This window comes from Ascaphus truei, unplaced genomic scaffold (genome assembly GCF_040206685.1).
Source record: "Ascaphus truei isolate aAscTru1 unplaced genomic scaffold, aAscTru1.hap1 HAP1_SCAFFOLD_1216, whole genome shotgun sequence".
In the NCBI taxonomy this organism is placed as follows: Eukaryota; Metazoa; Chordata; class Amphibia; order Anura; family Ascaphidae; genus Ascaphus; species Ascaphus truei.
In genome coordinates, this window is record NW_027454087.1 from 39,134 (window position 1) to 51,592 (window position 12,459).

Consider the following 12,459-nt stretch of genomic DNA (forward strand, 5'->3'; position numbering starts at 1 on the left):
CGATGGCCTCTGCGAACTGTATCCTTCATTGCAGTGCAGCATTGGTGGTTCAGTGGTAGAATTCTCGCCTGCCACGCGGGAGGCCCGGGTTCGATTCCCGGCCAATGCATCCTTTTTCCTTTAATTGCCGTTCACGATGCCCGTGAATGCGTCCCTGTTGTCATGGTTGAAGGCCAATGCTCTGGATTGGGAAATATGTGTAGACAGAGATGAGAAATCAAATGACACACACAAATGGCTTACCTTTTGAAGCAAGCAAGGGTTTCGCCTCACTATGTTCTTGACATTCAAGGTAGGCCATATACCTTTGTGTGGACTGTAGTGTCCTGTACGCTAAATAATTCAATCTACATTATTCTGAGGCTATTGCTAGCTACACTCAGAATACAAAACAGGGTTGAGTTGGGTGGGTGGGTGGGGGGGGGGGTGGAAGGGAAGGATGAGAACCGCTCAACGCGTGTGCGTGCCTGCCTGCCGAGACATCAGAGCGAATGACGTCATCGCACCCGACGTGTTTCTTACTCCTCTACGTACGGAGCTTCGTCAGGGCAAATCAGTGGGACTAGCCAGCCTCGCAGCTAGATAAACGGATGTGTCTCGGTGGTTACCAGACTGCAACGTCTGGTTGACTCTTCCGGGGTTCCGCATGCAGGCAACTATTGTGGATACTTCCCTAATTCATCCAGGACAGCGACATTTTACCACCAGTCACTCGTGAAGTATTTCTCGCATAGATTCAAAGCGTGTATCGATAATACCGCGCATGGGAATTATCACCATTTAACTGACGGCTAGGTTAAAACATTTAAAACCATATAGCATGCGGTATCATCCCACGCTCAGTACCGGCAGGGAACAGTCACAGTTGGCACTGCTATCTTTATCATCTTTGAGCTGATGGTTGGTCGTTCAGATGACTTTCCTTAATCATTGCAACATAGTGCCGCCCGGCCAAACTTGATATATACCGCGACATATTGCAATGTGCCATATTATATTGCCGTTATAGTAATGAAACCATTGGAGGTGGTTGGGTAGCGCTCACAAGCCCATCTTTTGGTCAGTCAGTCACGATGTTTCCTTTTACCGCTTGTGACACCAGGATCCCTTGAAAGGTGTGCGAAGGTTAAACTTTCATTTAGGCCACTGGAATGTGTTGTCGCATGCTGGTATATCCTCTCTGATTGTTGACATCGGCGTTTCTTTTCACGATGGCCTCTGCGAACTGTATCCTTCATTGCAGTGCAGCATTGGTGGTTCAGTGGTAGAATTCGGGTTCGATTCCCGGCCAATGCATCCTTTTTCCTTTAATTGCCGTTCACGATGCCCGTGAATGCGTCCCTGTTGTCATGGTTGAAGGCCAATGCTCTGGATTGGGAAATATGTGTAGACAGAGATGAGAAATCAAATGACACACACAAATGGCTTACCTTTTGAAGCAAGCAAGGGTTTCGCCTCACTATGTTCTTGACATTCAAGGTAGGCCATATACCTTTGTGTGGACTGTAGTGTCCTGTACGCTAAATAATTCAATCTACATTATTCTGAGGCTATTGCTAGCTACACTCAGAATACAAAACAGGGTTGAGTTGGGTGGGTGGGGGGGGGGTGGGTGGGGGGGGGGTGGAAGGGAAGGATGAGAACCGCTCAACGCGTGTGCGTGCCTGCCTGCCGAGACATCAGAGCGAATGACGTCATCGCACCCGACGTGTTTCTTACTCCTCTACGTACGGAGCTTCGTCAGGGCAAATCAGTGGGACTAGCCAGCCTCGCAGCTAGATAAACGGATGTGTCTCGGTGGTTACCAGACTGCAACGTCTGGTTGACTCTTCCGGGGTTCCGCATGCAGGCAACTATTGTGGATACTTCCCTAATTCATCCAGGACAGCGACATTTTACCACCAGTCACTCGTGAAGTATTTCTCGCATAGATTCAAAGCGTGTATCGATAATACCGCGCATGGGAATTATCACCATTTAACTGACGGCTAGGTTAAAACATTTAAAACCATATAGCATGCGGTATCATCCCACGCTCAGTACCGGCAGGGAACAGTCACAGTTGGCACTGCTATCTTTATCATCTTTGAGCTGATGGTTGGTCGTTCAGATGACTTTCCTTAATCATTGCAACATAGTGCCGCCCGGCCAAACTTGATATATACCGCGACATATTGCAATGTGCCATATTATATTGCCGTTATAGTAATGAAACCATTGGAGGTGGTTGGGTAGCGCTCACAAGCCCATCTTTTGGTCAGTCAGTCACGATGTTTCCTTTTACCGCTTGTGACACCAGGATCCCTTGAAAGGTGTGCGAAGGTTAAACTTTCATTTAGGCCACTGGAATGTGTTGTCGCATGCTGGTATATCCTCTCTGATTGTTGACATCGGCGTTTCTTTTCACGATGGCCTCTGCGAACTGTATCCTTCATTGCAGTGCAGCATTGGTGGTTCAGTGGTAGAATTCTCGCCTGCCACGCGGGAGGCCCGGGTTCGATTCCCGGCCAATGCATCCTTTTTCCTTTAATTGCCGTTCACGATGCCCGTGAATGCGTCCCTGTTGTCATGGTTGAAGGCCAATGCTCTGGATTGGGAAATATGTGTAGACAGAGATGAGAAATCAAATGACACACACAAATGGCTTACCTTTTGAAGCAAGCAAGGGTTTCGCCTCACTATGTTCTTGACATTCAAGGTAGGCCATATACCTTTGTGTGGACTGTAGTGTCCTGTACGCTAAATAATTCAATCTACATTATTCTGAGGCTATTGCTAGCTACACTCAGAATACAAAACAGGGTTGAGTTGGGTGGGTGGGTGGGTGGGGGGGGGGGTGGAAGGGAAGGATGAGAACCGCTCAACGCGTGTGCGTGCCTGCCTGCCGAGACATCAGAGCGAATGACGTCATCGCACCCGACGTGTTTCTTACTCCTCTACGTACGGAGCTTCGTCAGGGCAAATCAGTGGGACTAGCCAGCCTCGCAGCTAGATAAACGGATGTGTCTCGGTGGTTACCAGACTGCAACGTCTGGTTGACTCTTCCGGGGTTCCGCATGCAGGCAACTATTGTGGATACTTCCCTAATTCATCCAGGACAGCGACATTTTACCACCAGTCACTCGTGAAGTATTTCTCGCATAGATTCAAAGCGTGTATCGATAATACCGCGCATGGGAATTATCACCATTTAACTGACGGCTAGGTTAAAACATTTAAAACCATATAGCATGCGGTATCATCCCACGCTCAGTACCGGCAGGGAACAGTCACAGTTGGCACTGCTATCTTTATCATCTTTGAGCTGATGGTTGGTCGTTCAGATGACTTTCCTTAATCATTGCAACATAGTGCCGCCCGGCCAAACTTGATATATACCGCGACATATTGCAATGTGCCATATTATATTGCCGTTATAGTAATGAAACCATTGGAGGTGGTTGGGTAGCGCTCACAAGCCCATCTTTTGGTCAGTCAGTCACGATGTTTCCTTTTACCGCTTGTGACACCAGGATCCCTTGAAAGGTGTGCGAAGGTTAAACTTTCATTTAGGCCACTGGAATGTGTTGTCGCATGCTGGTATATCCTCTCTGATTGTTGACATCGGCGTTTCTTTTCACGATGGCCTCTGCGAACTGTATCCTTCATTGCAGTGCAGCATTGGTGGTTCAGTGGTAGAATTCGGGTTCGATTCCCGGCCAATGCATCCTTTTTCCTTTAATTGCCGTTCACGATGCCCGTGAATGCGTCCCTGTTGTCATGGTTGAAGGCCAATGCTCTGGATTGGGAAATATGTGTAGACAGAGATGAGAAATCAAATGACACACACAAATGGCTTACCTTTTGAAGCAAGCAAGGGTTTCGCCTCACTATGTTCTTGACATTCAAGGTAGGCCATATACCTTTGTGTGGACTGTAGTGTCCTGTACGCTAAATAATTCAATCTACATTATTCTGAGGCTATTGCTAGCTACACTCAGAATACAAAACAGGGTTGAGTTGGGTGGGTGGGTGGGTGGGTGGGTGGGGGGGGGTGGGTGGGGGGGGGGTGGAAGGGAAGGATGAGAACCGCTCAACGCGTGTGCGTGCCTGCCTGCCGAGACATCAGAGCGAATGACGTCATCGCACCCGACGTGTTTCTTACTCCTCTACGTACGGAGCTTCGTCAGGGCAAATCAGTGGGACTAGCCAGCCTCGCAGCTAGATAAACGGATGTGTCTCGGTGGTTACCAGACTGCAACGTCTGGTTGACTCTTCCGGGGTTCCGCATGCAGGCAACTATTGTGGATACTTCCCTAATTCATCCAGGACAGCGACATTTTACCACCAGTCACTCGTGAAGTATTTCTCGCATAGATTCAAAGCGTGTATCGATAATACCGCGCATGGGAATTATCACCATTTAACTGACGGCTAGGTTAAAACATTTAAAACCATATAGCATGCGGTATCATCCCACGCTCAGTACCGGCAGGGAACAGTCACAGTTGGCACTGCTATCTTTATCATCTTTGAGCTGATGGTTGGTCGTTCAGATGACTTTCCTTAATCATTGCAACATAGTGCCGCCCGGCCAAACTTGATATATACCGCGACATATTGCAATGTGCCATATTATATTGCCGTTATAGTAATGAAACCATTGGAGGTGGTTGGGTAGCGCTCACAAGCCCATCTTTTGGTCAGTCAGTCACGATGTTTCCTTTTACCGCTTGTGACACCAGGATCCCTTGAAAGGTGTGCGAAGGTTAAACTTTCATTTAGGCCACTGGAATGTGTTGTCGCATGCTGGTATATCCTCTCTGATTGTTGACATCGGCGTTTCTTTTCACGATGGCCTCTGCGAACTGTATCCTTCATTGCAGTGCAGCATTGGTGGTTCAGTGGTAGAATTCTCGCCTGCCACGCGGGAGGCCCGGGTTCGATTCCCGGCCAATGCATCCTTTTTCCTTTAATTGCCGTTCACGATGCCCGTGAATGCGTCCCTGTTGTCATGGTTGAAGGCCAATGCTCTGGATTGGGAAATATGTGTAGACAGAGATGAGAAATCAAATGACACACACAAATGGCTTACCTTTTGAAGCAAGCAAGGGTTTCGCCTCACTATGTTCTTGACATTCAAGGTAGGCCATATACCTTTGTGTGGACTGTAGTGTCCTGTACGCTAAATAATTCAATCTACATTATTCTGAGGCTATTGCTAGCTACACTCAGAATACAAAACAGGGTTGAGTTGGGTGGGTGGGTGGGGGGGGGGTGGAAGGGAAGGATGAGAACCGCTCAACGCGTGTGCGTGCCTGCCTGCCGAGACATCAGAGCGAATGACGTCATCGCACCCGACGTGTTTCTTACTCCTCTACGTACGGAGCTTCGTCAGGGCAAATCAGTGGGACTAGCCAGCCTCGCAGCTAGATAAACGGATGTGTCTCGGTGGTTACCAGACTGCAACGTCTGGTTGACTCTTCCGGGGTTCCGCATGCAGGCAACTATTGTGGATACTTCCCTAATTCATCCAGGACAGCGACATTTTACCACCAGTCACTCGTGAAGTATTTCTCGCATAGATTCAAAGCGTGTATCGATAATACCGCGCATGGGAATTATCACCATTTAACTGACGGCTAGGTTAAAACATTTAAAACCATATAGCATGCGGTATCATCCCACGCTCAGTACCGGCAGGGAACAGTCACAGTTGGCACTGCTATCTTTATCATCTTTGAGCTGATGGTTGGTCGTTCAGATGACTTTCCTTAATCATTGCAACATAGTGCCGCCCGGCCAAACTTGATATATACCGCGACATATTGCAATGTGCCATATTATATTGCCGTTATAGTAATGAAACCATTGGAGGTGGTTGGGTAGCGCTCACAAGCCCATCTTTTGGTCAGTCAGTCACGATGTTTCCTTTTACCGCTTGTGACACCAGGATCCCTTGAAAGGTGTGCGAAGGTTAAACTTTCATTTAGGCCACTGGAATGTGTTGTCGCATGCTGGTATATCCTCTCTGATTGTTGACATCGGCGTTTCTTTTCACGATGGCCTCTGCGAACTGTATCCTTCATTGCAGTGCAGCATTGGTGGTTCAGTGGTAGAATTCGGGTTCGATTCCCGGCCAATGCATCCTTTTTCCTTTAATTGCCGTTCACGATGCCCGTGAATGCGTCCCTGTTGTCATGGTTGAAGGCCAATGCTCTGGATTGGGAAATATGTGTAGACAGAGATGAGAAATCAAATGACACACACAAATGGCTTACCTTTTGAAGCAAGCAAGGGTTTCGCCTCACTATGTTCTTGACATTCAAGGTAGGCCATATACCTTTGTGTGGACTGTAGTGTCCTGTACGCTAAATAATTCAATCTACATTATTCTGAGGCTATTGCTAGCTACACTCAGAATACAAAACAGGGTTGAGTTGGGTGGGTGGGTGGGGGGGGGGGTGGAAGGGAAGGATGAGAACCGCTCAACGCGTGTGCGTGCCTGCCTGCCGAGACATCAGAGCGAATGACGTCATCGCACCCGACGTGTTTCTTACTCCTCTACGTACGGAGCTTCGTCAGGGCAAATCAGTGGGACTAGCCAGCCTCGCAGCTAGATAAACGGATGTGTCTCGGTGGTTACCAGACTGCAACGTCTGGTTGACTCTTCCGGGGTTCCGCATGCAGGCAACTATTGTGGATACTTCCCTAATTCATCCAGGACAGCGACATTTTACCACCAGTCACTCGTGAAGTATTTCTCGCATAGATTCAAAGCGTGTATCGATAATACCGCGCATGGGAATTATCACCATTTAACTGACGGCTAGGTTAAAACATTTAAAACCATATAGCATGCGGTATCATCCCACGCTCAGTACCGGCAGGGAACAGTCACAGTTGGCACTGCTATCTTTATCATCTTTGAGCTGATGGTTGGTCGTTCAGATGACTTTCCTTAATCATTGCAACATAGTGCCGCCCGGCCAAACTTGATATATACCGCGACATATTGCAATGTGCCATATTATATTGCCGTTATAGTAATGAAACCATTGGAGGTGGTTGGGTAGCGCTCACAAGCCCATCTTTTGGTCAGTCAGTCACGATGTTTCCTTTTACCGCTTGTGACACCAGGATCCCTTGAAAGGTGTGCGAAGGTTAAACTTTCATTTAGGCCACTGGAATGTGTTGTCGCATGCTGGTATATCCTCTCTGATTGTTGACATCGGCGTTTCTTTTCACGATGGCCTCTGCGAACTGTATCCTTCATTGCAGTGCAGCATTGGTGGTTCAGTGGTAGAATTCGGGTTCGATTCCCGGCCAATGCATCCTTTTTCCTTTAATTGCCGTTCACGATGCCCGTGAATGCGTCCCTGTTGTCATGGTTGAAGGCCAATGCTCTGGATTGGGAAATATGTGTAGACAGAGATGAGAAATCAAATGACACACACAAATGGCTTACCTTTTGAAGCAAGCAAGGGTTTCGCCTCACTATGTTCTTGACATTCAAGGTAGGCCATATACCTTTGTGTGGACTGTAGTGTCCTGTACGCTAAATAATTCAATCTACATTATTCTGAGGCTATTGCTAGCTACACTCAGAATACAAAACAGGGTTGAGTTGGGTGGGTGGGTGGGTGGGTGGGTGGGTGGGGGGGGGGGTGGAAGGGAAGGATGAGAACCGCTCAACGCGTGTGCGTGCCTGCCTGCCGAGACATCAGAGCGAATGACGTCATCGCACCCGACGTGTTTCTTACTCCTCTACGTACGGAGCTTCGTCAGGGCAAATCAGTGGGACTAGCCAGCCTCGCAGCTAGATAAACGGATGTGTCTCGGTGGTTACCAGACTGCAACGTCTGGTTGACTCTTCCGGGGTTCCGCATGCAGGCAACTATTGTGGATACTTCCCTAATTCATCCAGGACAGCGACATTTTACCACCAGTCACTCGTGAAGTATTTCTCGCATAGATTCAAAGCGTGTATCGATAATACCGCGCATGGGAATTATCACCATTTAACTGACGGCTAGGTTAAAACATTTAAAACCATATAGCATGCGGTATCATCCCACGCTCAGTACCGGCAGGGAACAGTCACAGTTGGCACTGCTATCTTTATCATCTTTGAGCTGATGGTTGGTCGTTCAGATGACTTTCCTTAATCATTGCAACATAGTGCCGCCCGGCCAAACTTGATATATACCGCGACATATTGCAATGTGCCATATTATATTGCCGTTATAGTAATGAAACCATTGGAGGTGGTTGGGTAGCGCTCACAAGCCCATCTTTTGGTCAGTCAGTCACGATGTTTCCTTTTACCGCTTGTGACACCAGGATCCCTTGAAAGGTGTGCGAAGGTTAAACTTTCATTTAGGCCACTGGAATGTGTTGTCGCATGCTGGTATATCCTCTCTGATTGTTGACATCGGCGTTTCTTTTCACGATGGCCTCTGCGAACTGTATCCTTCATTGCAGTGCAGCATTGGTGGTTCAGTGGTAGAATTCGGGTTCGATTCCCGGCCAATGCATCCTTTTTCCTTTAATTGCCGTTCACGATGCCCGTGAATGCGTCCCTGTTGTCATGGTTGAAGGCCAATGCTCTGGATTGGGAAATATGTGTAGACAGAGATGAGAAATCAAATGACACACACAAATGGCTTACCTTTTGAAGCAAGCAAGGGTTTCGCCTCACTATGTTCTTGACATTCAAGGTAGGCCATATACCTTTGTGTGGACTGTAGTGTCCTGTACGCTAAATAATTCAATCTACATTATTCTGAGGCTATTGCTAGCTACACTCAGAATACAAAACAGGGTTGAGTTGGGTGGGTGGGTGGGTGGGTGGGTGGGGGGGGGGGTGGAAGGGAAGGATGAGAACCGCTCAACGCGTGTGCGTGCCTGCCTGCCGAGACATCAGAGCGAATGACGTCATCGCACCCGACGTGTTTCTTACTCCTCTACGTACGGAGCTTCGTCAGGGCAAATCAGTGGGACTAGCCAGCCTCGCAGCTAGATAAACGGATGTGTCTCGGTGGTTACCAGACTGCAACGTCTGGTTGACTCTTCCGGGGTTCCGCATGCAGGCAACTATTGTGGATACTTCCCTAATTCATCCAGGACAGCGACATTTTACCACCAGTCACTCGTGAAGTATTTCTCGCATAGATTCAAAGCGTGTATCGATAATACCGCGCATGGGAATTATCACCATTTAACTGACGGCTAGGTTAAAACATTTAAAACCATATAGCATGCGGTATCATCCCACGCTCAGTACCGGCAGGGAACAGTCACAGTTGGCACTGCTATCTTTATCATCTTTGAGCTGATGGTTGGTCGTTCAGATGACTTTCCTTAATCATTGCAACATAGTGCCGCCCGGCCAAACTTGATATATACCGCGACATATTGCAATGTGCCATATTATATTGCCGTTATAGTAATGAAACCATTGGAGGTGGTTGGGTAGCGCTCACAAGCCCATCTTTTGGTCAGTCAGTCACGATGTTTCCTTTTACCGCTTGTGACACCAGGATCCCTTGAAAGGTGTGCGAAGGTTAAACTTTCATTTAGGCCACTGGAATGTGTTGTCGCATGCTGGTATATCCTCTCTGATTGTTGACATCGGCGTTTCTTTTCACGATGGCCTCTGCGAACTGTATCCTTCATTGCAGTGCAGCATTGGTGGTTCAGTGGTAGAATTCTCGCCTGCCACGCGGGAGGCCCGGGTTCGATTCCCGGCCAATGCATCCTTTTTCCTTTAATTGCCGTTCACGATGCCCGTGAATGCGTCCCTGTTGTCATGGTTGAAGGCCAATGCTCTGGATTGGGAAATATGTGTAGACAGAGATGAGAAATCAAATGACACACACAAATGGCTTACCTTTTGAAGCAAGCAAGGGTTTCGCCTCACTATGTTCTTGACATTCAAGGTAGGCCATATACCTTTGTGTGGACTGTATTATATTGCCGTTATAGTAATGAAACCATTGGAGGTGGTTGGGTAGCGCTCACAAGCCCATCTTTTGGTCAGTCAGTCACGATGTTTCCTTTTACCGCTTGTGACACCAGGATCCCTTGAAAGGTGTGCGAAGGTTAAACTTTCATTTAGGCCACTGGAATGTGTTGTCGCATGCTGGTATATCCTCTCTGATTGTTGACATCGGCGTTTCTTTTCACGATGGCCTCTGCGAACTGTATCCTTCATTGCAGTGCAGCATTGGTGGTTCAGTGGTAGAATTCTCGCCTGCCACGCGGGAGGCCCGGGTTCGATTCCCGGCCAATGCATCCTTTTTCCTTTAATTGCCGTTCACGATGCCCGTGAATGCGTCCCTGTTGTCATGGTTGAAGGCCAATGCTCTGGATTGGGAAATATGTGTAGACAGAGATGAGAAATCAAATGACACACACAAATGGCTTACCTTTTGAAGCAAGCAAGGGTTTCGCCTCACTATGTTCTTGACATTCAAGGTAGGCCATATACCTTTGTGTGGACTGTAGTGTCCTGTACGCTAAATAATTCAATCTACATTATTCTGAGGCTATTGCTAGCTACACTCAGAATACAAAACAGGGTTGAGTTGGGTGGGTGGGTGGGTGGGTGGGTGGGTGGGGGGGGGGTGGAAGGGAAGGATGAGAACCGCTCAACGCGTGTGCGTGCCTGCCTGCCGAGACATCAGAGCGAATGACGTCATCGCACCCGACGTGTTTCTTACTCCTCTACGTACGGAGCTTCGTCAGGGCAAATCAGTGGGACTAGCCAGCCTCGCAGCTAGATAAACGGATGTGTCTCGGTGGTTACCAGACTGCAACGTCTGGTTGACTCTTCCGGGGTTCCGCATGCAGGCAACTATTGTGGATACTTCCCTAATTCATCCAGGACAGCGACATTTTACCACCAGTCACTCGTGAAGTATTTCTCGCATAGATTCAAAGCGTGTATCGATAATACCGCGCATGGGAATTATCACCATTTAACTGACGGCTAGGTTAAAACATTTAAAACCATATAGCATGCGGTATCATCCCACGCTCAGTACCGGCAGGGAACAGTCACAGTTGGCACTGCTATCTTTATCATCTTTGAGCTGATGGTTGGTCGTTCAGATGACTTTCCTTAATCATTGCAACATAGTGCCGCCCGGCCAAACTTGATATATACCGCGACATATTGCAATGTGCCATATTATATTGCCGTTATAGTAATGAAACCATTGGAGGTGGTTGGGTAGCGCTCACAAGCCCATCTTTTGGTCAGTCAGTCACGATGTTTCCTTTTACCGCTTGTGACACCAGGATCCCTTGAAAGGTGTGCGAAGGTTAAACTTTCATTTAGGCCACTGGAATGTGTTGTCGCATGCTGGTATATCCTCTCTGATTGTTGACATCGGCGTTTCTTTTCACGATGGCCTCTGCGAACTGTATCCTTCATTGCAGTGCAGCATTGGTGGTTCAGTGGTAGAATTCTCGCCTGCCACGCGGGAGGCCCGGGTTCGATTCCCGGCCAATGCATCCTTTTTCCTTTAATTGCCGTTCACGATGCCCGTGAATGCGTCCCTGTTGTCATGGTTGAAGGCCAATGCTCTGGATTGGGAAATATGTGTAGACAGAGATGAGAAATCAAATGACACACACAAATGGCTTACCTTTTGAAGCAAGCAAGGGTTTCGCCTCACTATGTTCTTGACATTCAAGGTAGGCCATATACCTTTGTGTGGACTGTATTATATTGCCGTTATAGTAATGAAACCATTGGAGGTGGTTGGGTAGCGCTCACAAGCCCATCTTTTGGTCAGTCAGTCACGATGTTTCCTTTTACCGCTTGTGACACCAGGATCCCTTGAAAGGTGTGCGAAGGTTAAACTTTTCATTTAGGCCACTGGAATGTGTTGTCGCATGCTGGTATATCCTCTCTGATTGTTGACATCGGCGTTTCTTTTCACGATGGCCTCTGCGAACTGTATCCTTCATTGCAGTGCAGCATTGGTGGTTCAGTGGTAGAATTCTCGCCTGCCACGCGGGAGGCCCGGGTTCGATTCCCGGCCAATGCATCCTTTTTCCTTTAATTGCCGTTCACGATGCCCGTGAATGCGTCCCTGTTGTCATGGTTGAAGGCCAATGCTCTGGATTGGGAAATATGTGTAGACAGAGATGAGAAATCAAATGACACACACAAATGGCTTACCTTTTGAAGCAAGCAAGGGTTTCGCCTCACTATGTTCTTGACATTCAAGGTAGGCCATATACCTTTGTGTGGACTGTAGTGTCCTGTACGCTAAATAATTCAATCTACATTATTCTGAGGCTATTGCTAGCTACACTCAGAATACAAAACAGGGTTGAGTTGGGTGGGTGGGGGGGGGGTGGGTGGGGGGGGGGTGGAAGGGAAGGATGAGAACCGCTCAACGCGTGTGCGTGCCTGCCTGCCGAGACATCAGAGCGAATGACGTCATCGCACCCGACGTGTTTCTT

The 12,459-nt window shown here is 48.1% G+C and overlaps 7 non-coding genes across 7 annotated transcripts; all 7 read left to right on the forward strand.

Annotated features, from left to right (window-relative positions):
* The first annotated feature begins 38 nt into the window (after positions 1-38).
* On the forward strand, positions 39-109 carry TRNAG-GCC (transfer RNA glycine (anticodon GCC)). Its single transcript has one exon. It is a non-coding gene; the product is annotated as a tRNA-Gly (tRNA).
* A 2,335-nt stretch (positions 110-2,444) lies between these two features.
* TRNAG-GCC (transfer RNA glycine (anticodon GCC)) lies at positions 2,445-2,515 on the forward strand. Its single transcript has one exon. It is a non-coding gene; the product is annotated as a tRNA-Gly (tRNA).
* Positions 2,516-4,869: 2,354 nt separating this feature from the next.
* Positions 4,870-4,940, forward strand: TRNAG-GCC (transfer RNA glycine (anticodon GCC)). The gene has a single exon. It is a non-coding gene; the product is annotated as a tRNA-Gly (tRNA).
* Positions 4,941-9,666: 4,726 nt separating this feature from the next.
* TRNAG-GCC (transfer RNA glycine (anticodon GCC)) lies at positions 9,667-9,737 on the forward strand. Its single transcript has one exon. It is a non-coding gene; the product is annotated as a tRNA-Gly (tRNA).
* A 467-nt stretch (positions 9,738-10,204) lies between these two features.
* On the forward strand, positions 10,205-10,275 carry TRNAG-GCC (transfer RNA glycine (anticodon GCC)). Its single transcript has one exon. It is a non-coding gene; the product is annotated as a tRNA-Gly (tRNA).
* A 1,153-nt stretch (positions 10,276-11,428) lies between these two features.
* On the forward strand, positions 11,429-11,499 carry TRNAG-GCC (transfer RNA glycine (anticodon GCC)). Its single transcript has one exon. It is a non-coding gene; the product is annotated as a tRNA-Gly (tRNA).
* A 468-nt stretch (positions 11,500-11,967) lies between these two features.
* On the forward strand, positions 11,968-12,038 carry TRNAG-GCC (transfer RNA glycine (anticodon GCC)). The gene has a single exon. It is a non-coding gene; the product is annotated as a tRNA-Gly (tRNA).
* The last annotated feature ends 421 nt before the right edge of the window (positions 12,039-12,459 follow it).